The sequence below is a fragment of the Nipponia nippon genome, unplaced genomic scaffold (assembly GCF_047370975.1).
Source record: "Nipponia nippon isolate SJK-2023a ecotype South Korea unplaced genomic scaffold, ASM4737097v1 scaffold_2, whole genome shotgun sequence".
Lineage (NCBI taxonomy): Eukaryota > Metazoa > Chordata > Aves > Pelecaniformes > Threskiornithidae > Nipponia > Nipponia nippon.
The window spans coordinates 6,555,049-6,580,806 of NW_028262336.1; the positions used below are offsets into that span (position 1 = coordinate 6,555,049).

At 41.5% G+C, this 25,758-nt stretch overlaps 1 protein-coding gene across 2 annotated transcripts in view; it reads left to right on the plus strand.

The window, feature by feature from the left end:
- Positions 1–25,758, plus strand: part of ZBTB20 (zinc finger and BTB domain containing 20) — a 469,974-nt gene that overhangs the window by 297,346 nt on the left and 146,870 nt on the right. For both annotated transcript variants that reach the window (XR_015705073.1, XR_015705072.1), the window contains one exon: positions 1,732–1,832. The gene's annotated coding sequence lies outside the window, so the exon portion shown is untranslated. The remainder of the gene's footprint in view (positions 1–1,731; positions 1,833–25,758) is intronic.

Below are 25,758 nucleotides of genomic sequence, written 5' to 3' on the forward strand. Positions count from 1 at the left end.
ACTGCAGCGCTGAAAGTCATTACACATGCACGTTACGGTAGGCTGCGTACAATGTACAGTGAGAGACAGTCCCTGCCCTGAAGAGTGGACGGTCTACGTAGGCAGAAAGGCTGGAGGAGAAACAGCATCGTGGAGAAGGCAAGCAGTTTGCCCGTGATTGTGCAAGAGGGCTGTGGCAGACCCAGCCCACTGACCTTGGCATTCCCCTTCCCCTGGCTGAGGCCAGTGGTCCTATCCTTTGTAGCTGTGGCCAGGCATTTTCCATTGGAAAGATTTTTCAGTGGAAACTCTTTTTCTTGAAATATTTTTTTTTTTCCTTCGGAATAACTGTTTTAACCAAGAAAAGTCAAAACAAATATTTCCCAACTGCTGGTTCTGGAAGGCTTTTTATTCTTTTTTTTTCCTCCTTTTTCTAGCTAGTTGATGGGAAATTTCCATTTTGGTTTTCTCAGAGGTGAATTTTTGTGGAAACACCTTCTCATGGGGAAAGAAGACCCTCTTGGCCGTTTTCTTTTGTTCCAACTCAGGAATAGAACGTTTTAGGGCCCCTTTCCCCCCGAGTGATTGTATCTTCATGATAAGGTAGTTCCATTTTCTGTTCAGCTCAGTCTTTATTAGTACAGATGATTTAATGCAACGCAGTTCTCGTCTCCTGTAGGTGAATTAGTACATACAGCTTCCTGGAACGATTTTACAGTTATTGGGGCAAAACAAAGTTTCTCGCCGATCATTAGGATTCCACTTTTCTGTGCACTGGTGAATGTGGACCCATTTTGATTACTAGCAGATGTGTTGAAGTCATTCTCATGACATCCACGTCTGTGGAGAGGCACTGACTTTCATTTTCTTCCTTTAATCCGAAAAGCTTAGTTTCTCTGGCTGTTCTCTTACTGGTTGCTGAGAGTTGCTTTGAAGAACTCTTATTTTATGAAAAGACATTGAGACTACTGTCACTGTAAGGATCTCTAGACAGTCTTTACCTACTCTTGACTACTATTTTGAAGATGCACGTTCCCAATTACCTGTGAAAACATATCGCAATATGCTTCCTTGGTTCTGAAAAGCTTACTTTAGACTACTGCTCTCTATTACTTGTAGTATTCCATAGCTTACACTTGTCCTCAGAGAATGATGGCATCAGTTGAACATATTGGGTGTGATTTTTCAAAGTATGCAGTTATCCACATTTGGTTCCCACTGCATTCGATGTGTGTTAACACTACCTTCAACAAAGGCAGAGTGAGGCCCATGCAGAAGGCTTTAAAACCAAAAAACGAAACCCACCTCTTGCACCCTGGGCTATTTGCAGGCAAGAACATATGTTGTAAGTGCTTCTGCTGCTTTGCAGGGTGTTTCTTGAAGGGGCTCAGGCTGCTCTCTGAGTAATGGTGGAGTGAGTTCATTTTGATGCTATGATAGGTTTGTTTCTTTAATGTTGGCCCTTTAAGTTTACCATATGTTTTCAAAGTATTGTGTCCCTTGGAACTAAATTTAAACAAAAATTCTCTGTATCCAATAAACTAAAAAAACCTCTTAGATTAAGCTGTTCCAAGGTTTTGTTTATTTGTTTCTTTATACTAAAGCCAGTACTTTTTATTTTGTTGTCCTCAGATGTAGTCATGATGTAGTTTGTTGTTTATGTAAAACTTACATTTTTCTTTTCCTTTTTCTTCTCTCCCTTGACTTTGCCTTTCCCTAACATCTACATCTCTGTGTTGATGGCAAGAGCAGCAGTGGTTGGCAGTTTTCCTCAACTTTGCAAGAGAGAGAGAGATTTGGTTGGAATGAAACCTCGCTCTCCGTACAGCCTGCTTGAGATGCAGCATTGAAAGGTATCGTCTCATTTTCTGTCTTGAAACCAAAGATGAAAACCACAAACAGGTAGAAATCTCAGTGCCAAACCAACTGCTGATTTACAGCCGAAAAGCCTTTGGCAATACGTTTTTCACTGTATCCAGTTGGAGCGGTCGCATGGCTGATACCCACAATATCTGTCTGTACCTGCGAGTTTGGTGAAGAGGCTAATTCATTTGAGAAGATTTGGATTGAAATTTAGGTAAAGTTAGCAGGGCAAAGAATTCTCTGATCTTAGTCTTGCTTTTTGCCTAGAGTAGCATACATTGCTCATATAACTTGGTTCGGCACTGAAAATACCAATCCTGAAGTCACACGCTGTGCATTATAGAGCAAAATGAGATTTGTTGAAACAGCTGTGTGTGGAGAGTCCAGATCTGCACTAGCATAATATCCTGGAGGTCAGAATTGAGGTGGATGGATGAAACTGTGAAGACAAAAGTTGTGAAATACCCTGCTGGTAGCATCAATACTTCATCTTTTGAGAGTATTACAATTCAGAAAATCATTTGAAATCAAGTTAAAATGCTATCCTTGGACTGCTACACATATGCTCCCTGTGACATGTGCATTACAGAAACAGCCACTGTGTGCTAATATGGCATTAAAATTTTGGACTCCACCCACAAAAACTAATAACATTCTTGAAATAAGAATGATGTAGGATGCTGACACATTGAAGTCCATATGTTCTTGGACATGTGTCCTCCAGCGCATGAGAGAACTAGAAATCCCAGATACTCTTATTTTTCTTATTTTCCGTAAAGCCATGCTGGGAAAGTAGGAGAATCTAAGTGATGGCAGGCTGGCAGGCTTTGGCCCGTGGATAGCTGTACAGTAGAGCCATATTTTATATTTTTACAGCTCTTATCTGTTCTACTCTGTTAGTGGTACTAGTTGACTCCCATGGATTTGCATAAGCATAATTTAGAACAGATTTGGGCCACGCTATTTATATTAGTGCAGATTGCTTCATATTTGCGAAACAATTATTTCCTGTGGATCTCTAGCATTGTCCAGTGTTGTGCAATGTTTTCATATGTATATACGACTGGTTAAAACACAAAATGTGTTTTGAAACAACATGACAAGGAACAGTAAAAGCTGCACAGGAACTGAGCTACCCTCGGCTGTCCATATAATGTCCAATTAATGTGGTTACTGCACTCTGAAGCCTTTCCAAGGCTGAATAAGACATGCTGTGGCCTGGTAAAAGACGCAATTTTTTTCCCGAATTTTCTAAAGATTTCCGTTACAGTTTCTACAATGACATGAGGACACTGTAATCCATATCTTTAGTAGCAGTAACAATGAAGGGTGTGAAGTATATCCCCAAAATCTGAAGGTGTGAATTGTAACCCATCAGCGAGCTGTGTGTGAGAATTCCATACCGTAAAACCTAATTCTGTGCTGAAGAGGAACACTGTGAACTCCCAGCATAAAATAAAAGATGTTCTGTTCTCTACTGCACTATCTTGAGCCAAACTTGGGGTCTAAAAGCCAAGCAAGGTTCTTTCATCACCAGTCATAAAGATGCTGTAAGTCAGATTTTCCCCTCAGGCTATATTTTGACAACGTAGTAAATCAAGCTTTGGGAACTTTCTACCAGATCGAGAACTCTGTCACCTCAAAACGCAAAGCATGGATCCATTATAAATTCATTCTTCTGATGCAGTTTTAAAAATCTATTTTGATGTGTTGACTTTTACCAGCAAGCTCATGCCTCATCTGATATCTTTTATTCCCCGCTGCTAACATTAACACACATAAAGGCTGGCAGAAATGTGATCTCAGGGCCTCACATGATCCAGATGAAATTTATACTGTGGAGTTATCCATTAGTGCAGTCTGTTAATGTCGTTAATGATCAAGCACCACCAACTCAGTTACTCCCCTGCATTTTGTTGTCTTCCTATTCTGCCCTGATTACTCCAGTCTACACTGGAAGGTGGCATAGGCATCAGGAGGAGCAAAATTTGATCTGTCTTCTGAATGGGATCAGAAAATGTGTTGGATTTTGTACACGTGTATCAACACCTCCGATTCAGTGAGCTGTGTCGAGAGGAGTGAAAACAGCTAAGTCTTGTTTCTTCCGCGAAATGAAGCCAGAGCGGTACAGGAAAAGTACAGGGGCAAATTCCTTTTTGCCTAAACTGTAGAGAAGCTAATGAACAGGCAAAGCTTCCGAGTTTTGATTTGAGGATGAGTTTGGCCAGTATTAAAATTTGTCTAAAATTCTTATTGTTTTCTTCTGCCCTTCTCCCCTTTGCTTTTCTGTGTTGTGTGATGAATGTATCATGCCCAGATTTTGCAATTGTAGCTTTGTGCTTAAAAGCCACATTGCCACAATGAATGTCTTTACTAAATTACATCTCAGAATTTTTCCAGGGAGCTTGTAGTTTGGAAAGACAGAGACGCTTGTAGAATTTTCAATTTCAGAAATGCTGTGTGCTGGAACCTATATGATTTCCTTGATCTTGGTGGGCCAAGATGATTCGCAATCTGACAATCTTGGTCTCCTGGAAAGAACAGAAGAAGAGGAGGGAAGAACTTTACAGTGAGATTGTTGATACTGCTATGTTCAAAACCTATGGTTTGCTGAAGTTTTGAGAAGTTTTCCGTTTGTTTTCCTTCTCTCTCTGACCTAATTAATTTTATGGGAGATCCCCAAGGACGTAATTTATATGACAAATGAATTACATTAAAAGTTGCTGTCATGGTATGAAACCCCTTGTTTATGGTAAATTTAATATGTTTCTGTATTCTTTCCCTCCATAAATAGTGATCTACCAGTGATAGTTTGTTTTCTTTGTTTTTCAGAAATTTTTTCAGAAAATTTTGGGTGCATAGTGACTTACTGTCAGTATTAAAAATACTAAAAAATATAAATGAAAAAGGAGAAACATTATTGTAATTCAGCTGTGGTTAGCAAAAAGTTTCTGAAGTGGCACTAGCTGAGAAGTAGGGCTCTTTCCTTTGACTTTTTCTTTATTAAAAATAGATTTTTGTAGAAGAGAGTCAAATAATAACTAGTATACCAGTCTACTCACCAGTTCTCAGCTTACTGTAAAATAAAAACGTTAGCCCTCAAGAAGGGAGCTTTAGGAAGGAAAAGCATATACCGTTTTCATCGCTGTGTTCAGGACTGTCCCGTCTGCAGTGCTTGTATTAGTGATGCCGTTTAACCTTTTGAAGCCCATGGATCTTTGTACTGTCTTTTCATGCATCCTTTTTTTTCATAACCATGCAACCTACCGACTTCAGTAAGATAACGCACACATTAAAACGTTTACCTTGGGCTTCCAAGGCTGCACAGGCTTTTCTGAAGGACTGAAGAGACACGAGGGATAATTGCTGCTCCTGGTAAAAGCAGCAGGTGTTTTACTAACAAGAGCAGGAGCAAGTTTGCTGTAATTTTGGGCCAAAATACAAGTTTGGAATTTATTTGGATTCAAAAGTTTTCCAGTAGCATTGCAGATAGGTGCTTATTCCTGAGGTCGGATAGTGACACTGAGTTTCCTTTTCCATAGAGAACGAAATGCAGAAAATAGCTTAAATGGGGATAAAACAAAGTAGAGTGCATCTTTAACAATTTTTGCTTTGATTAGATGGAATAATCCAAGGAAGGGAACTTCTTTTGTAAAAATGTACTACAAGTAGCAGAACACCCCAGCATTAGTTCAGCAGAATATCCGAGCTGGTGCTTCAAGTTAAGCTCGTGCTCCGGCGCTGCGGTGGAGCGCCGGTGGCCTGGCACGGGCTCTCTGACCCGACGGTGGCCAGGTCCCAGCGGCTCACTCACACCCTGAGCAGGATTTGGGGAGGATCTTTTGTTAATTGCGAGGAAGTGCCGAGCTGGTAAATTTGCCTAAGGGGGTGATAAGCAGGGAAAGGGTGTTGTGCAGGGAACTTACTCTGAAACACTGGATGCACTTTTTTTAGTTTTCTATTTCCATCCTGTGTTCCCGGCTTTTCTAAATGACTCCTAAGTAATTTCAAAATTAAATGACTTCACTAGCAGTTTTGTGGCCCTCATAAATATGATGAAGACTGACTCTCCCTCTGTCTCACTTTTTCTTGTGGTGCTTAACAGTCTTATGGCATTTTAAAAATCTTCCTTCTACGTCAAGACAGCATATTTCTTTAGTTAAAGATAACGTTCAGAGGCAAATATAAAACAGTTATTTATGTTAGGTCTGCGCTAACTCTGACTTTTTTTTTTTTTTTGGAGACAGTAAGTTATTTTCCTTCCTTTAGCCGGATTATAGAGAACGTGGTGCTGTCCCACAGTCCCCAGCTTCAGTTTGAAAATGGATCAAGTTCAGGTTCTGACACACTTGGCAGAGTCCCATCGTTTTTCTACCCCTCCCTCAATCTGGGCCACAATTGTGGATATCCTGTGGACTGCAGCCCAGAGACTGCCAGTCCTGGGAGCATACAGAAGGGAAGAGATGATGGCAATAGCTATGTAGCTTGACCTGACATTTGCATTGTTTCTCAGTCCCGAAGCACGATGAGGGGAGCAGAGGGTTTGGCGTGAGCTCTAAGGAACTGGTCATGATTTGGAGGAGCAATCTCCCCTACCTGGCTCAGATGTTATTACTAGATGCTGTTTGCACATAAAAAAAGAATAATACAAGTAAGGGGTATTTTAAATAAAGAGAAAGAAAGCAAATAGACAGAGAAAGTCATGCTCCAGGTAATTCCACTGCTTACGATGAAGTTGCACTGGGGATAGATGTTAACCCCATAAAATCCCTGGGTCACAGACAGCCTCATGACAGACCCTGATAGCTTTGTAGAGACAGATTATGTCAAGCCCTCAAATTTGGAAACGTAGCAATTCCTCTGTAGTAAGATTGCAAATGAACACCCATTCGGAGATTGCCAACATTATCACAGTTTGTCAGGGTGATCTCACAGCCCACAAAGCGCCGTAAGAGATTGCTTTACAAGTTCTGAAAGATTAGAGTGTTGAAGTATGTGACACCGGAATGATGCTTTGATGCCTGGCTTTGTCAGTCAGCCAGACAAATAAATAATATCCAATGTTTTTATTAGCGTAAAGCATAACAGGTAATGGAAATGTATAGAGAAACGCTTTCTTGTCGCAGCTACATGGAGCACAGAAATGTAGGCTAAAGGAAAATGGGATGTGTTAACGTCAAATCCTTCGAACATGCAGTTGTATACCTGTGCGGGTCAGTAACTGCAGTGCAGCACTTATTGCTATTTCAGCAGGTAGTCGCATAAAGCATTAACATTATTGCATGGCTAAATGAAACAGCAAAAATAATTTGGCGGTCTTGGGTTTTGGTCATCTAGTGAAGCATGAAAACATATATTCTAGTAAATTAAGGATGGAGTTTTGGCTAGCGAGGAGCAAAGGGCCTGGACTGCAGAAACCATGGGTTCCTCTCTTGGCTTGGGAGAGAGAGCAAAGCAGGTGTGCAGTTAAGAGGTGGCATGGAAGTAAACAGTAGAAGAGTATAAAATCCAGCATTTCTTCCCTGGAAGGTATTGTGGAAAAGCTTTTGGGTAATATGGCATGCTCAGAGTTTTGTTATGAGTTTTGGGTACTTAAAACTTAAGAGATTAATGTGAAAATAAGCTACAAGCATTAAATTGGCGTTTGGGACTTTCTGCAACAACGGAACTTTATCAGGTACCTTTTTCCAGATTCCTTCCACATTCAGCCCAGATTTCCACAAAGGATACGTGGTCTGAAAACAGTTTGTGGAGCCTCAGATAAGAGCCATTCACACCGGTAAAGAGTTCCAAATGAGGCAAATTTGTCAGTCTCTGTGCTTTGATACACAATATTGGTATGGTTTTGTATATACCAGAGGTCCACCAAAGATTAGCCATGGATCTGATTTATGTCAATTTTCAGCCTTTAAACTTTGCAGAACAGAAAGTCTAAGGCACACATTTGTTGCACTCCTTCGTTCTTACAGAGCCATTAAGTTGTAGAAACGTAGGATCAGCTACAAACTCCTGCATCTCTGATCTGCCTGTAGTTAGAAAACCATCATCTGGACTTCTCTCCTATCTTGACACTAAATCATAATCTGTCCCTTGACCTCGGAGAGCTTTTGCCCCTAGTTCTCCATCCTTAAGAGCAGCAGAATACTCTCGGGTAGCCAAGCATTATTTAATCATTGCTTACGCAAACCTGGAGAAGCTTAGATGAAAGACCCTGTGTAAGGGCATAGAATTATTGTGACTATTATTAACTGAATGCCTAAACCTAGACAATGTATTTGCACATGTAAGTAATTATGATGCACTTCAAGGCATTCTGTTTGTAATGCTTTGCTCTCCATTTCCTACAAATCAAATTACTGAGGGATAGATTTGATTTCCACATCATTTTGAAAATATTTTCTTTTTCTTTTTTTAATTTCCTTTGTATTAATTTTTTTCAAAGTACAAAACACAACCAACTGTGACTAAATGCATAAAACCAAACAAAAACCCCCTAAAGTATAACAAAATTAAAGACAGCCTAAGATGATATGCAGCAAACAATGTAAATCATACCTAACAAACATGGTTGTAATAATATACCTTATCCATGTCTGATCCACTAATAACAAATACTTATTCAGAGAACAAATAACTCATTCTTCTTCTTAGTGAGAGAGAGAGAGGCAAGCCCCAAATTCAAATTACATCTTACAGTCTAAACAAATATGAAAAACCTGCCAAATCTTCTTATAGAAATCCCAACAATCTTGTATTTTCTTTGTATCTTTTGGGAATAATAAGATTGGGAGGAGGGGGATAAAAAGGCCAGTTTTCACTGGGAACGTGTGGCCTGATCCTGTAGCTTTCCCCTGAGAAGTCCTTGCTGCCTTCTGTTGAAAGGTTTCTGTTCTGGGTACTGGATTCAGACCACAACCTGAAGGCACAGCCTGGGGTTGTTTTTAATAATTAGGGATTTTTCCCCCTCCCTCACGAGCAGTTTCTTCAGAAGCGTAGAGTTGACAAGCAAATTACAAGTGATACCTCTGGTCAGTTTATGAAGATTGCTACAAGAAGAAAGACTGTTACTAGAAATGAATGAATGTTTTCTTCTCTGCGTCATGTCAAAATTGGTTTTTCTCATCTTCCTGTTTCCTTTCTGGTTACAGAAATTATAATTGTTTGCTTAACGGAATAGCATCATCTTCCCCATCCTACACTGCGGGTGTATCACCATCTTCCCCAGGCCCCTGCACCTTTCCCTGGGGTCAGTCCGGTTCAGTTTGGTTGTGGGCCATGAGTTGCCATTGGTGTGGTAGTTGGCACAAGTACTTCCCAAAGGGGAAAAAGGCAGATGTTCGGGTATCTTGCAAGCTATGGTACACCTTACGTGCCACGCAGTGCTTATTTGTTGTTCATGGCCAGGTCCCTATTCAGCTGGCTGCGATGCCAGCTTTGCCCCCTGTCACTGTGAGAGCAGTTCAGGCCTCATTGCCGGCTGGTGAGAACTCATGTCTAATAACGTTTAAAGAAACTGTAAGAGATATTTGACCTCTTTCATGTTAGAGACTTTGGGGAAGAAAACATCCGTCTGTCTCGTGTCTCTTCTGTCGCCCTTGTTGCGCCTCGTGCTCGTCACTGCTCCCCTGCGGGCCGTGGTCGTTGGGGTGAGAAGGGTCTCAGTCCTCTGCCTGTCTATGCTGGCAAAACCAGTGCCATTGCAGGGGCTCTGGGCCAGGAGGTGTAGCAGGGTTCCTCTGCGTGTCTTTTGATTTTGCCTTGAGGCTTCTTGACATTCGGCAACCTCCTCACCTCCTTGCCTGCCCCTCTCCCACGGCCCCCGCATGTCCCCTTAGCTGTTGTCCTACCTGAAATTCCCCCGTGCCATCCCTCTCCCGGGGCGGTCCCGCCGTGCCTGTGCAGCAGGGGTGGAGGAGACAGGTGTTGGCCAGACAAAGACCGCTGCTGTGTGGCTGTGTGAAGGAGAGCAGTGGGGTGCTCATGCCAAGTCATACTGGTGCTGCTGGCCATTGGCTCTGTGCCCGTTCCCCAGCCTTACACCCTGCCCTTCATACCAACTTATGTTATACACGTCAGAGAGAAGAGCAAGCAGCCCAGCAATGGTCAATGCCAGAATGGCCCAAGTGGCTGATTTGTGTTGGAAACTTGAGGAGGTTTTCTCATATATTCTCAATATCTGTATAAATACCTGAATCATTTTGGAATCTGCTGTTCTCCTTGTCTAGTCTGGGAGGTTATGGTCGTGAATTTTGGAATTTCCAGATGATACTTCTTGTCACTAATATTACTTGAAGCTTAAAAAGCACCATTAGCTGAGTCCAGGCTGCCTCTTGCAAAGACCCACAGTCCAGTATGTGCAGATAACATGAATACATAACTATAACAAATGGGAGATGAGTAGGATCACTAGAGTGATGTAAGGTAATGAAGCATTTTTAGAGTTTATCATATTGTATTTTGCATCATGAACTTTAGTTTAAATTCTATCAACAGCAATTTTTATTTAAAACCGAAGCCGCAGAAATTTCTCAACATCATAGCTGAGAAACATGCCTTAAAAATGTGAGCCAAGCATAGCTGATACAGTATCATGTCTGAGTATGTAAGATCTCGGATAACTGCCACTTAAACTGTTTTTTATTGAGGAACACCTGATTCCACCAATGTGATTTCCAACAAAGATGGTTTCTTCCCAGGCTAAAAAATGACGCTTATTGGCAGGAATGTAAAATGTAAGAGAGAAATGGCTGTACTGGCTGCAGAAGCAGAGATCCCAGCTTCAGATACAGACCAATCTCCTAGCAGTGGGCAAGCAGCCTTCACCTCCTTCCGAGCATCAGGGAGAAAATCTTACTGCGCTTTGTGTATATTCTCCTTGAGATTCTTAGTAACCATCAGATACCAGGCCTTCTTCCCTGCGCATCTGTATAAAATCCTGACAGGGGAAAGAAGGATTTGGGAAAAGGTAAGGATGTTTATAGCACATGTTCTGGAGGGCAAATTGACTTCTGTGGTAGATGAACTTAGGAAGGAAATGGGGTAACAGGAGAAAAAAAAGAGAAATTCATGTATACACAGAACCTCAAAGGTCAGAAATAGATTAGAATTTATCTTTATATATTCTTTCTTTTCATAGCAAAATTATCTGCTTTATGAAGCAATGTCCTAGGTATTTAACCCATAGGGTTTTCATAAGAATGCATTTCCATTTCCAAAGAGACAAAGTCCCCAGAACATGGTTTAGGGAATGGAGAGAATGTATATCAGTTACATCTGAGTTGTATTTTCCTCGTATTGAAATGCAAATTAAATTTATGATACTGGTGTCATTCTTTGATTAAGAGACCTGAAGCTATAGAATTAAGCCTATAGTGCCTGTGATTTAGTTGGGCTCTGTTTTAGTCAAGTTGGCCAAACCACCAGAGGAAAAGAGGCTCCTGAATTTTTTAACCTTTTAACCTCTCGTTTCTAGCGTTGCAGCACATCACTGCACTGCCCTGTAGCAGAGGAACCGAGTTCCATGCTCAGAGTGTGGTTCGCAACTTGAACTGCTGGCGTGCTGGCCAGGAGCTGCACTGCGACACCTTCAGTTAATCTTTCCAGATCAGGATAGTAATTTACATGTCTCTGTTGAGATCTAGTGTCTTGTCTTGCGTGTGCCTATCTCTCAGCTTCTCCATGGTTATAGTTGTTTAAATGGTCTTGGATTTTAGCCTTGTTGGATCTTCCCTTTATAAGTCCCATTCATTTAGTCAGGGAGGAGATGGTGCCTGTGCTAGAGCCCCATGTGGTTTTTCATTTGCGTCTGCTTTTTGAATTCTCACAGGGAAGAGGTTGCATACGTGAGATTTGTTTAAGGTGGCTGCATTCACTTTCAGCAGGAGTGTCCCCTGGTGCGCTGCAGTAACGTGGACTGGTTAAGGTTGCATTTGTTCTGCAAGAGCTTAATTCTGTAACTCCTCCTGGCCAGACATCAGTGGTATAGTCCATGTAAGTGGGAAGGATTTGCTTCTGTGTTGGAGGACTGAGGTGAGGCCTTAAGATACAAGACCTCCTCTACAGCACAGCCCAGATAGCGTATTGTCCCCAGAGGGTGGCAATAGCAGATGTTTGTGAATGGCAAGACCAAGCCTGCAATATGATCAGGAAAATAATTCTCAGCAGAAATTTCACTTCATTGTGCTGAAGGGAAGTGAAGCACCATTTATTGATACGACTGAAGAGTTTTACACTCTGTTGTGTTATGGATGGAGAAGAGTAGTAAAACAGCTTCCACTTAGCATGTTATCAATGCAGCCACCAATTACAGGGAATTCACTCATGCACAATGCCTTCACACCAGGGAAGGTAAACTTCTACAATACCTAGCATCGTCATCAAACTCTCTGCATGCACATCTAATCTGTGCAACCGTTTCCCGGGTTATGGTCTGGTACGAATACAGGCATACATCACTGCTTCCCATAATCTTGCCAGTGGACAGCAAGAATAGACATGCAAAATCTTGGGAAGGCGTGAAAACAAACATGCAGATGTTCTCCATCTCTCTCTCTCTGTGCAGTAACCGCGTATCAAAAAACACAGATATGATGATACCTCATATGTCAGGGGGAAAAACCAGACTACACCCCATGCAGCCATCACACCTTGAAAATAGACATAAAATGGTAAGTCAATATGAATACACAGCTCCTAACAGCCTAATAGAATAGATCACACCACAGCCAGGTACATCTGTTCTCAGCACTAACCATTATCATTAGCTTAAAACACTTAAAATCACTGAGCTTCCCCAGGTCTGGGGACAGATTATACCAAGAAGAATCTGCTAAATAGATTTAGCAATGCAGCAAGCAGGGACCTTGACTACATTAAAACAATACATTTTGCATCTCAAAGGCTGTAGGCTGTTTTCAGAGGAACAGTCTGAATGAAGAATGACACTAACACCGGATAGCAATTTCTTTATCACTGTTTAAATACGGAGCTTGAAACCCTTGGACAAACAATTGTGCCAAACTGGAAAACAAGTTGTTCGTGAAAAATCGGGCTTGCCTTGTGTGGCAAGCCATCCGCCATCCTGTAGCATGTGTTCTCGTCAGACTTCTGCATAGGATGCAAAGACCTGACTGCGACTGGGCTTCAGACTGTGTGGCTGACAGAAAGAATCAAATCTCTCTTATGTAGGAAAAGAAACAGGGAAACAGAAGAAATAGCATATTTCTCCTTGTCTCTCTGTCTTCCCAGTCTGGCATTTGACTGCTGTGAAATGCGAGATATGGGTTCTTGCAGAGACCTTCAAGTCAGTCAAGTCATGAAAGCTTCAGAGAAGGCTTCAAAAGCAAACAAACAAAAAAGCAGTTTGATATGCGTGCAGCGGTGACTGCTGAGGTGGTACACTGCTGCTTGTTTAAGACTTGCTCTAAAGGAGCTGATGAGGAAGGTACGTGACCCATCAGCGGGAATAAAACTGCCTGGCTCCTCAAAAGAAGTGGGAGGGGAGATACGGCAAGATGACCATGACAGAAATAAATGTGCGAAATACTGTTTTTGATGATGAAAAATGTCTGAAAGGTGTAGAAAAAATGCATGTATGTTTTGCATGTTAGCTGAGAACAGGTCCAAGGAAATAGGTAAAGGTTTAGCTTGTATTCTCATACTTCTTGTCAGGATAATAAAGGACATTGTTTGAACTTTATGGGTGACCATGAAGGATAAATAGCTCTGGCAGAACTTCAGTGTGTGGTCCCATATATCTTCACCCAGACTCGGAGTTCTTCAAGAACACTCCAGCTCTTAAGAGAAAAAGCAATAGCAGGTACGCATGGAAGGCCATCCCGTTTTTTAATCAAGGTCACTCTTTTTTGTATCTCCAACAGAGAGCTGAGATCCCATGCTTCCACAGTGTCATCTTTTCCATATCTCCCCCTGCCCTGTCTCGTGCCCTGAATTTAAGAGGGGTTAAGGCTGACAGGGGTTCTGTGTTTCCCCACAACTGAGCAGGCTGGCTGCGCGGGCCTGGTGCCAGCACGGGAACCTACTTCGCCGTTCTGATAGCGTGAAGTGTCTTTGCTGTTCACCAGCTTGCTGCAGTTTGGTAAGCTGCTTTTCCTCTGTTTGAAAGGCCACATCATAACCTTCCCGTGCAAAGTCCTGAGAATGATTCTTGGTGAGGGAGGTTCTGCAGTGGAGACTTTGAAGGATGTTTTTTCAAGGAATCATCTTCTACCAGGAGGATTTTAAAGAGTCTTGAATTTTCAAGGCAATGTGAGCACTTTTGTGGAAAGATCATTTTTGAAAATAAGCAAGATGTAACTAAACTCCCATCCATTCCCAGCCGGTCCAGCGTTGTCCTTGTGCAGGACTCGCCTCTAATGCTGTACAATGGCAGCAAAACAGAGCTTCTATATTCCTAGTTTTACCGTCTGGCTGTCAGTTCGCTGAAATTTTTACATAGCATTTCTTCTACTCACTCCTCCCCAAATCCTGGAAGTCCACAGTGAAAATAAACAGGAAAGTTTTGTGTCAAAGGCACTGGATCTATAGTTTAGACATCTTTGTGGAGCAAAAGAAAAGGTCTCACGAAGCCTCTTGGAGTGCCATTTTCTAACCTTTCCTGTATTATCTATTTCATCCTAATGGACAGTGCCTTCACCTTTCAGGTTCATGCCTTTTCTGCTGGAGTACAACATAGTGTAGCTAGGCACAAAAGCACGGGGACTTAGAAAACTCTGCCTAGCAGAGAAGACTGGATTGTGCGTACTTGGGAGCATGGATCACTGTAAGAGTACTGGATGTCAATACCACTTTCCCATATATGTTAAATCAAATCCTTGCCTTCAGAGTACCCACGTAACTTGCACACAATGTATGGAGGTCCCCAGAAAACTGCTGTCAACAGCCATGCTTCTCTGGCACCATCAGTCTCTCCGTGCTAAAGGACAATCTGTAATTTTCTCGGGAGGCAGTCTGAGCCCGTGTAGTTAATTCCCTGAGGAACTGGTGGTTAGCGTATACCTCACCACTCTCTGCTTCCCATGGGAAGTGTATTTCTTTCATCATGTCTTCTCAGATATAAATACAGGGCTTCAAGCACATAAAAAAGCCCCTACCAAAACAGGAAACCATATTGCACCCGCTTCTGTCTCTGGAGAAAGGAAGGAATAATTCACGGTAGGTATGGCGGATGGCAGGCTCAAAGCAATATCCAGATGATGCTCTGGTGGCACGGCAGTGGTCAGGGAATCAGAACCCGGGGAGGAGAGGTGAAAACCATGGACCCTGGCAGGAGGAAAGAGTAGCTTGTGGCAAGGAATAACCCACGGCATATGCCTGTTCGTTCAGCCCCAGGATGGGGATAGGTGGGATAGAATCTTTGTAAGAAAAAACAACTAATAAAGTTGCCAAGAACAGATATTTTATAATCTGTGCTAAATCTCTGCTGGAAAACATGAACAGCAATGAAACTGAGAAGACACTAAAAGAAATTCGGGGCAAAGTGCCAGACGCCCAGACGGAAGCAGAATGTGGACCAAAAAGCTTGCGACAATTGGGTAATTATGGTTTATGAATTTCAGCTTTAATCTGTAGTTCAGTGAGTCCTGATTAAATATCTGTTAAACACAATTAAAGTTTGTTTTTGTATTTCACCGTCTTGATCAGAATAATTAGAGACTGCGTGTTTCATGTCAAAAGTAGCAAGAGGAATTTTAGTGAATGAACATCGTTTTTAAAAGCCATTTGTAGCACCAGCTGTTGGCATTATTTTATATTTTAGTGTTATCAGCATAAAGACGGGTCCTCTCAATGCTGAATGCTTTCCAGCGGGGCTAAGATTCTGGGAAAGGCGTGATACAGTAGGAACCGTGCCTGGCCATGGGGCTACGCAGGGAGCCCCGGGTGGGACTCTCAAGCTACAACATCAGACTGTGCACTTCAGCGGTGGAGGGTGAGAAGTGCTGTGAACAGGTCATGTAGCACCCAGCCTGTGCTTCTCTGCCAAAGATGTTTTAGATAGCGAGTGCAACGAGTGATAAGAAGGATCATTGGAAAGGGCACGTATCTGATGAGCTGCATTTGGCATCGCGGTGTCTTATCAGAAGCTCCGGGTGTCCCAAGGGTTAGGTGTTAGAGTGTTAGCCCAGAATGATAATTGTGGTATCATTACGAGTGCTCTTGGGAAGGAACCCTTAAACTGTGCTGGCGGTGCCTTAGCAAAGGCAACAGGCTGCAGTGATGGCCCTGTGCAGATCCTGAAAAGGATGGGTACGCACATGCCAGTTGCTGCAAGGACTAAGTGTATTCGTCTCCATTAGTAGCAGTTTCATTTAAGTGAGGAGAGGGAATAAGGTCTTCTAAGTTGTTCCTCTAAAGAATAAGAAATAAACAGTGTCATGAGGGAAAAGCAGGATAGTTTTAAATAAAGGAAAGGCACACTGAGACACAGCTTCCATAGATGGAGCTTTGTTATTTTTTTTTAAGAACCTGAAATGCATCTGAATGTCACCTGAACGTAGTTAGGGTGTATAAATAAATCCTGTGGGGTGTGTGTGCACGTCTATGGCTGACCTGGTTTTAGCCTTCATCTGTCTCTCTATACCAGCAAGATGAATCTTCAGTCGCACTTAGTGGTGCCTGAGGAGGGGGAATAAATCTCAAATATCATAAGCTAAAAATTGAAAATACCTACTAAAGGGACTTGAAAGACAGTGCCGGTTTCTCCTCTTGAGTAAGTGTTTTACTGCTCTATGTTTAGTTTACTTCAAACAATATAATTCCTTTGGCCTTTTCAGCTCCAGCCTCTTTGCCGCGTGTCAAAAGAAGGGGGAATGCAAGTGTTATATGTGGGGGAGACTTAGTCTTCAACCACAGGACTGAGACCGCAGCCCTGCTGAGGAGCTATCCATTAGTAACAGCTCTCGGTCACCGGTGGCCTTGTGGAAGGTCTGCGTGGCTCATTATCATCCTGCAGAACCACTTCATTTGCTGGCAGCTTAATGATTCAGTAAGAGAGTTGTGCAATAAGCACAAGTCAAAACTCAAGAAAGGTATTAGCTTATCTTTAGTTTCATTTTTTTGCAAACACTGGTCAGTTTTTTTGTGCTATTTCACTTACCTTTCCAGCTAAGAGGGGAGAAATAGTGCCAGAGAAAGCAGAATTTCTAAATTAGCCTTCCAATAAAACTATAGATCTATTAATTCCTAAGTGAAATCAAGGTTAATGGTGAAAGAGTTGAACAGAACTTAAAAATCAAAGATACTTTGGAAGACAACATCAAAGGCATATCAAAATATGGTGGTCTTTTTATAAGCTGCAAGCCCTGAAGAGATGGTGCCCCTAATAGAGCTGAGGGAGAAAGGATCAAAGCGATGATCACATGAGTCTTTAAAGTAGAAAGAATATGTGGAGCGAATCTATGAAGAGACAGATTTTGGATGAAACTTTCATAGCACTGGGATCGTTTATCAAGTCTTGAAGCCCGGGTACAGTACAAATGATCAGATTTCACCAGGGAAGGAGGGAAAGGGTATTTGATTCAGAACAGGAAAACTAAGACCGAGTGTTGTCTGTGGAATAACAATAGCCATGTTTAAAGCTGTGTATATTTACATAAATATATATGAACAAATGCATTTTTAAAATGTATATTTTATGAATTTTAGTCATACCACCTTTCTTCAAGAGGAATATATTCTGGCGAAACAAAAGACATCGGTGGTATTTGGTTGAGTGGATGTTTTTTTTATTTTTACTTCATAAAGTTAGGAGGAGAGGAGAAATGGAGTTAGGGCTTTTCTGTTATCTTCTGTTGCATTTCTGAATTACTCTGATTTTCCCTTGGAACCAGCTGCTTAAATATATCTCATCAAATGGCTGAGCTTGTCCAAATCCACTGCCCTTATGTCTGAGATAAAAAAAAAATCAGGACAGTGTATAGCTCTCTTAATACGAGTTCCTTTATATGGGGGTGGGGGTGGGGATGGAAATACTGACTTATAATTCAGTGTGTGTAGGCCTTTCACGAGATGTATACAAGCCCAGTGAAAAAGAAAAAAAAAAACGGAGCTGTTTCTTCTTTTGGCAAAGGTGTGCATAGTTCTTCCACAGAGTTTTATACTATGCCTGAGGGTCATTTCTCTTTTAAAGAAGCACTGACAGCTGTGATGAATGGCATTACCTGGGAAGAGGGAATATCTAGATGTTTAAACAGATCAAGTTTCTTCGTATAGAAGAGTAAACATTAGGTCACAAATCAGACTGTTCTACTTTCATGGACAATCAGGATCAATTCTACGCTACTTAAATGTGAACTGGAAAGGCTTAAGTATAGCTGCATGCTGACATTAACAGAGGAAGGTAGTTTATAACCTGTGTACATTGTCACAGCTATCCTTTTACATGAAGTCATGGATGAATGCCATGTGCCCGTGTTGAGTTGCCTCCTTGTCAGCAGGCAAGATTGCCCGTCCATCACTATTATCTACAACGAGGCTCATTACCTGCCAGCCAGTAAACATCTCACTCTCACCATCTGCAGTGAATTACAAAGTGACTGGAAGAATCAGGATCAGTTTGCCTTGCAGAATGATTGTCAAGTTCATTTTCATCTTTGGAGGCCCTTTGGAAATGGAAAAGATGGTGACTGGGATGGGAAAAAGGATGATGTCCATTACCCTCAGGCGTACAAGCTGACTGACGCTATTCTTACATACCTTCCATTTTACCAAGTGCAGGTGCCTTGAAATTTTCACAGCATGCAGGTGAAATAATTTCCTCCATTCCTGACTGGCTGTATCATTTGTGATATATAGTGGTGCCATCTTCACATGGGTGGACAATGTGTTGTCTCATTCAGGAAAGATTTTTTTAATAAAAACATTAATTGTGCTCAGTACAAAGGCATCTCCCGTTGACAAAGTTGATGTCCAGCCCGTCAGTGATCCATTTAGAAAGGAGGGTAGTGTATTATAGTAATTTTTGCTGTTAGCATTTTACCAGTCATTGGGTTTTTTTTTTTTTAAAGCGACCGGGTAGCTTGACAATGATTGTAAGCCTTGAGGTCACTGCGTGGTTATACAGTGAATTCTGAGCATCTGAAGACAAAATCTGTTTTGTATATCTTTTAAGGGAAAACACAAAATAAGAGGGGCAAATCAAGAATGTGTCAGTACCTTCTTGGTAAAGGGTCTGCTGGAGATGTACAGGTAGATTAGACGTCCCGCTGTTGGCAGTAGGAAGGCAGGCAGAGGAATGGGAGCGTTAGTAAAGGTCATTCTTACGGCTCTTTGCTTTGGCATTCAGGACACACCAGCAGAGTGCAGAACCTGGCCCTGGCCTTGGGTGTCTGTCCTTTTTTCTTTGGCCTCTCTCCCAGCAAAACGGAGAGTTTAAAAAAAAAAATAATAAAAAAACAGAGCGATATGTGTTTGGTATGTCAGCCAATGGCCACATGTGCAGTGAGGAAATTTTCTCTGAGAGCTCCCAAAGCTCATAATCATTGTACAAGACATAATTATACTCTTTAGAAATCCAGATCGGTCCACAGTAAGGGGAGGATGGGAGGGAATGTTACAGATGGATTTTAACAAGTGTATGTGTCTCCTTTCTGCAACAATTTTGGTCTTAAGTGCACTTGGCTAAATTCTCATTCTCCCCCGGGAGGGTTACTGGAGGGATTTCCAGGCTTTTCTGTCTGCCTGCAGCAGGCTCACGGGGAGCGAACACGCTGACTACCATGCTTTGCACCTGCTTCAGAGAGGGGCAGCATACACTCCCAGATGCTTGCCTCGGGGTGCCAGCAGGAACGGGGAATAGGAGGAGGCTGGCATTGCTCTTCAACAGACAGTCATCCCTCCCAGGAGTCACAAAATGCCAGTGGGCACGCTGTACCCGGGACGTTTGAGCTGAGCAAGTGCTAATGACAGTGTTTTACCTGATCCCGGTCAGATAAATAAAGAGGTTCGGAGGAGAAAGCTCTCCTGAACCCTTCCTTCACTCTCATAAAGCTTTAGGAATAGGTGGTGTTTAGCTCCCTGTAAGGTAAGAGCTTTGTGCCGGTACTTTAGAGAGCAAAATCAAATTAAAGTGGAGAGCAACCCTGATTTCTAACTGTTTTTAACCATTTGCTTGTCTGACCTAATCGTTGTTGTTAGGCTTTGTCTTTTATTTTTGAAGTGGAGAACCTATTTAGATCCTTTGCGTTGTAAACATTATTTGCTAAAGGAAACGATTTTCCAAACGGTGGTTTTTCCCTTAAAACAGGGCTTCAGAATGGCCTGCCATCCTGATTGTCGGTGATACCCAGACATCTGACTGACTAGGCATGTTCCATGATTCTCAGATTTGCTATATTTTGAAACTGGAACAAATGTTTTAATAAAGTAAATGAACAATACCCTCTGAACCCTTGAAGTAAATGCAAACTTTGCCTAGGGCAAATGATGTCTGGAGCTTCACAGACACCCTCGCTTCGTACAGAAACAGAACAGACTGTGGTTATTTCTGTAGCACGTAGGGATGATCAGAAACCTAGAACCAGGTAGTGGATTGCCACATGGTGGACAGCGTAGCCTCTCTGGATTCTACTGCACTATTCAGGATGCGAGGTGAACGTCAGCCTTACAGCAGTGTTTTATATGTTGCATTTGGCTACACATGTGTGCTGTTGTCACTTTTCCCGTTTATGGAGACTCTGCAATGGAGGGGTCTAATTGTTGGATGCCAGATTGTCAAAAGCATTTAGGTGTTTAAAGATGTTGCTGATTGCCTGAAGGTGTTTTCAAGAGCACGTTAGCAGGTTAGGGTCGTTCCTTTGGCACTGGATGCCTTTTAAAATTCCGGTCGCTGCCTGCTGTTATGTTCGATTAAAACAATTTCTCTAAAAATCTTTGTTGCCACCTTCAAGTCTTGCCAGCTCGCCCACCAGAGGAGTTGCAAGTATCTTCTAGGCTTCTCCTGTACGAAGCATATGAGGGGGTGATATGGCCCCAGTCTGCTTCTTTCAAAGTATGGAGAAGTACACAAGTATTGAGAAGAGGGCGTAAATAAGAAGGAACTAGAAAAATAGGACGTTTCAACCGAGTTTGTGAAGGATAGAGAAAGCTTGTGCAATGAGCATTGCACCAGAAGCCACAACAGCACAACCGTTGTCATTGTGCTGTGTTTGCTGAGCAGGGAGGAGAGGGATTTGAAGGATGGCAGGCTTGGTGGGCTTCGCGTTCATGCTGAAATACTGAACAGCCAAATCAGCTGCAGTGTGAACTTCAGCCATTCAACAGTAAGCACAGCTTGGCTTGATAAACAGCCTCTCAGAAGAAGATACCTACGTCACCAGTCCAGGCATAGAGAAAAGCTCTCCTTTATGTTATGTTTTGACTACTGTGTGCTTCCAAATGGTACATTTAGTGACACTGATAAAGAAAAGATGGCTCTAAGTATCAAGCAAGAAGGAAATTATAAAGTACCAAGCTGTTGAAATAGCATATCGACTAGCCAAAAGAATGTCTGGCCACATTTTTAGATGTTGTAAAATTGGTATGATTATTTAGATCTTAGTTGAAACATGCGAAGTTACACTTGCAAAATATCCAGCCCTTTGTTTGCGATAATTGATTTAAGTAAGAGCTTTATCCCTGTGTGTGGTTAAGTATTTCTAGAGGGGTGTTGATATTCTAAAATTTCAAACACAGATTTTCAAACCCAATTAAATGGAAACGTCACTCCTAGTTACAGGTCTCATTCTTTGGGGTTTTTGAATCGTAAAAACATCTAAAGAAAAACCTGAGATGAACCTGAATCTACAAATTGTAAAGCCATAGATACCCGTACTCTAGTGAATTAAGCAAAAAGTACAGAGATTTTTTAGCAAAGCAGCTGTGCCAAATAGCAATAGAACTACTTGCAGTTATACAAGGAGGAAATCAACACACTTGACATTTTGTAAGGATTTGGGAATTTTTATAACTTGGGAAGTGTTTTGGAAGTGCTTTAGATAGCATGCTATAAGAAATAGATAAAAGTTGAAATAACATATCATGATATAATAAATATTTTTTTTTATTTAATGATATTTTCCAGAAGGACCACATAGAAACCCGTTAGAGTTGGTAAGAGAAATTCCCACCAACTTCAGTGTGCCTTGAGTCAGATGAATGGCAATTCAGCACCCCTAAAAATAGCAAGGAAAAGGGTTTGGGAACCTTTTAATTGAAAAAGTGCGATGACAACACAAGCATTGAATTACATTTCTTCCTAGACTTTGTTTGACAGAGTTAGTTAGTCTAGTTCTCTGGCAACTCCCAAGAAGTTTTTCAGAGAGAGATGAAGGTGGTGTTCTGTACAAAGTGTATGGCGGAATGAAGTACAAGAGGAGAAATTTGTGGGATTTTAGCTAGTAAAACACCTGCAAAAGGCTGCTTAGAGGTAGGATTTGAGGAGAACCTTGATTGAACTAAAGCTTTATTGGTTTAATGCTGAAATAACGGTGGCACTGTTCGCAATTGCAACACTCGTTAAGGCGATTGTGGATTATTTTGTTATTTGCTTTCTTTCCTTTTTTGCAATGTATGAAGTTCCGCAGAACTTGTATGGCCCAGTGTTGTTAATCGTATCTTTGTTGTTAAGACTGAGATGATAGGAGGACTCCAGTGATGGGATCTTCCCATCTTTTCCTCATTCAAATCTTCCCTTGACTTCACTACCTGGAAAGCATAAATATCAGCTGTGAAACAGAGTTCTTGGTTAAGTTCTGAACTTTTCACTTACAATTTCACAAGTGAAACAACTTGTTATAGTTTGTCACAACTGGGAATTTGTTTGATTCTGTTAGTTTATTTTGGTGGAGAAGTTTATAACATCCAGGCAGTTGAGGAATAAACAACATGCCTGTCAGTTGCCAAATCCTCCTCGAACGAGGCCTTAGGACATGGAGAACGGCATTTTAATTGAAGTATCACATTCCACAGCTGAACCAAAAAGGTCATGCTGAAGTATGGATGTGGCTAGATTTCAAGGCAGAATCAGTGGTCGTTTTGAAGCTTTTCTTGTGATTTTCTGTCTACATATCTTAAACCAAAGTGATGTAAGATTAGCTTTTTTCCCAAGATTGCTGCACTATACTTGATTTTTCAAATTTAGAGGAAAATTTTAGTGGTATCTAGATGGCACTAGAGAACACGCACCTTCTGGTTATTTACAGTGGGAATTTGAATCCAATTGAAAATAATTCTACCCTTTTGTAAAGGGTTTTTGAGACTGCATCTGCATGCATATAAACAGGGACTTGTGACTCTGTCCTACAATGATAACGTTATTTGAAAGCAGTGCCTGTCTGAGTCTAGTGGGGATGGCTGGGCGGTCTTCATTATCCAGAAGTTTTTTTGAGCATCTTACAGCAAAAGTATACCCTCCAAAACCTGTGTGCCTTTGTACCCAAGCCAAGTAATGATAACCTTCCTTGTCTTTCTGTTTGCCATATTATCAAATGTACATTTTATTGTCTGTACAGTTCAAGAGCACAAAGACGTGATGTGTACAGATAATGATACTGCAGATACGTAAATATATCCCCAGATGACTAGGACAGGAGTTAAGTTATAGGGTTGCCACACAAAGAGCTGCCTCTGGAAAGACAGTATCTGTGTGTTTGAACGTGTAGATTGGTGCTGTTTGAGCACGGGAAGTTGTGGAAGAGAAAGAAGGTAGGGTCTTGTCAGCGATGCAGCTAGCGCTTACCAGTGCAGGGAATTGTCGTCATATGTGATCTTTGATGCATCATTATTGCTTGCAGGCTTTGGGTGCAACTGCTGTTAATAAAGGGGAGGTTTTCCTTTGCTTCAAAATGTAGCTATCCTGCTCTTGGGTCTTGAGGTCCTTTGCCGGATCTTGCGCTGAGATGAATTCTTCAGGAGGCAGGATAATCCCTCATTTGACATTTACTCACTCAATTACCTTCCTGCATTTTGTGCAGGCCACATCAGACTTTTCAAATTTTATTTGTTCTTGCCAGACCGCATTTATTCATTAGCTGTATTTATTGTAGTTATGGTTGAGACAGCACTTTTATTGCAAGCCCCCTATCTTTGGTGGTTTATAACTTTCTGAAACAATTACCTTTTTGGCTGAAATTTCTTAGGCTTGTTCTAAGCTCAAAGGTGAATAATGTTTCAGTAAGTTTGAAAAAAATCCATTAAGCCATTTATGAGGACTAGACGTTCCAATAAACGTAGGCACATTTATTTTTTGATGACCTGCTTATTCCAATAAAGTACATTATTATTCTGTTTTCTCCTGTTTTAAATTATGTTGTCTTTTAAAAGAGAATGAGGACATTTTATACTGGATTTTTAGATGGGCTTCAAGCGAGATTTGTTCGCGTGCAATTTTGTGCAGGCAAGCACTCCTGTTTGCTACACTTAGCTCACAAACAGGACTGTTGATGGGTGTGAGAGCTTTTGGGGTTCAGTACGTTGTTCTCTGCAGGAAAACAACAGCTCAATCCCTTGTGATTGTGGTGGATAGCCGACAGAGTGCGTATGCAAGTCTGACTACGCAGTGCAAGGTTAGATAGACAAAATGAGGCCAGCTTTTGAATATAGGTCCTTAGTTGTACAGTGATGCTAACTCAGTGTGAAGATTCAGATATTGCTTGTGCAACAGTACAATGAATATACTTCTGCTGTCTCACAGACGTGGGATACAATTTTTCATCACGCTGTGCCTGGACAATGTGAAATAATTTGACAAATGATAAAGTCTCATGCAATTGAAAAGGCAGTGCTTTTTTCTTCTTTTTTATTTTTTTCATTGAACTTCTGCATAGACTATGTAATTAAATTCAACTATGCTTTGTTTCATGTCTACAATGTGCTTTTTAGTATACATGTGGTGTTTTGTATTGTATAGCTTGTGTATTGCATACATTGTGAGGAAGTTCTAGTGTTTATGCTCACTAATGTAGCATGACGCTAAAATAATTCTACTTAATAAAATAAAGATGTTCTAAGTTTATGCCAATGCAACTGAGAGCAGAATTTGGCCCAATATGATTAAATGTACTGATGAACTTTGATGCTGAACTCCATGACCTTTGCACAATTAAAATCTCAACTTTAACATTGCATTAGCCTAGCTTTTCATTTCATTATACATATTTCGTTGAAAGCTCCAAAAATGTTAGTATTTTAAGTCTCTTCTCCTGTTTGTAATTGAACTTTTTTGTGTGATTGTTTTTGCAGTAATCAGGAGGACATTAGCATGGACAGGAAATGAATCTGGAACTCGAGAGATTAATATTAATCTGCTAATGTCCTGTCCTGATGTTCTCAGGAATCCTTTCTTCTCTAGCACATTATGGTACTTTAGTAATCAGCAATTAGGGTAAGGTTTTCTCATGCCTGAACTATGTCCTCATATGTCTTTCATTTTCTGATTGTTCTGGGAATGATGGTTCTTCCCCCCCCCCCCCCCCCCCATGGAGTCAGAGCAAAATGTAATGTTTCTTCTTCAAGAGCCGTACTGCTTAGACAAATGCAGGGCTGGAGGCTTAGCGTATTATCAGGAAGGAGATCTGAGGGTTGTTTAGGGGAGTTTAACCTCAGGTTATATTTCTGTATGGTATCTGCCATGCCTCCATGTTTTGAAATGCTTACCTTGATCCTTGTGCTAACTCTGCATAATAGGCACGGGCTCCGTCGTGGTGCTTTGTGAAACACAGACCCGTCGGGCCCTGGTCCACAGCAGCACTTAGGAGCCTGGGCCATGCTGAAATCAATGTCAGGAGGGACATTCTTGTCCTTGATTGTGTAGTCCAGGCAAGGCTTTTTTGCAGTTGCAGTCTTGCAGTGTCAGGCAAAAAGTCAGAAGGAGCATGTAACCTCAGCCCATTTATTCCCTTCTGCAAGGGACCTTGTTGTCCC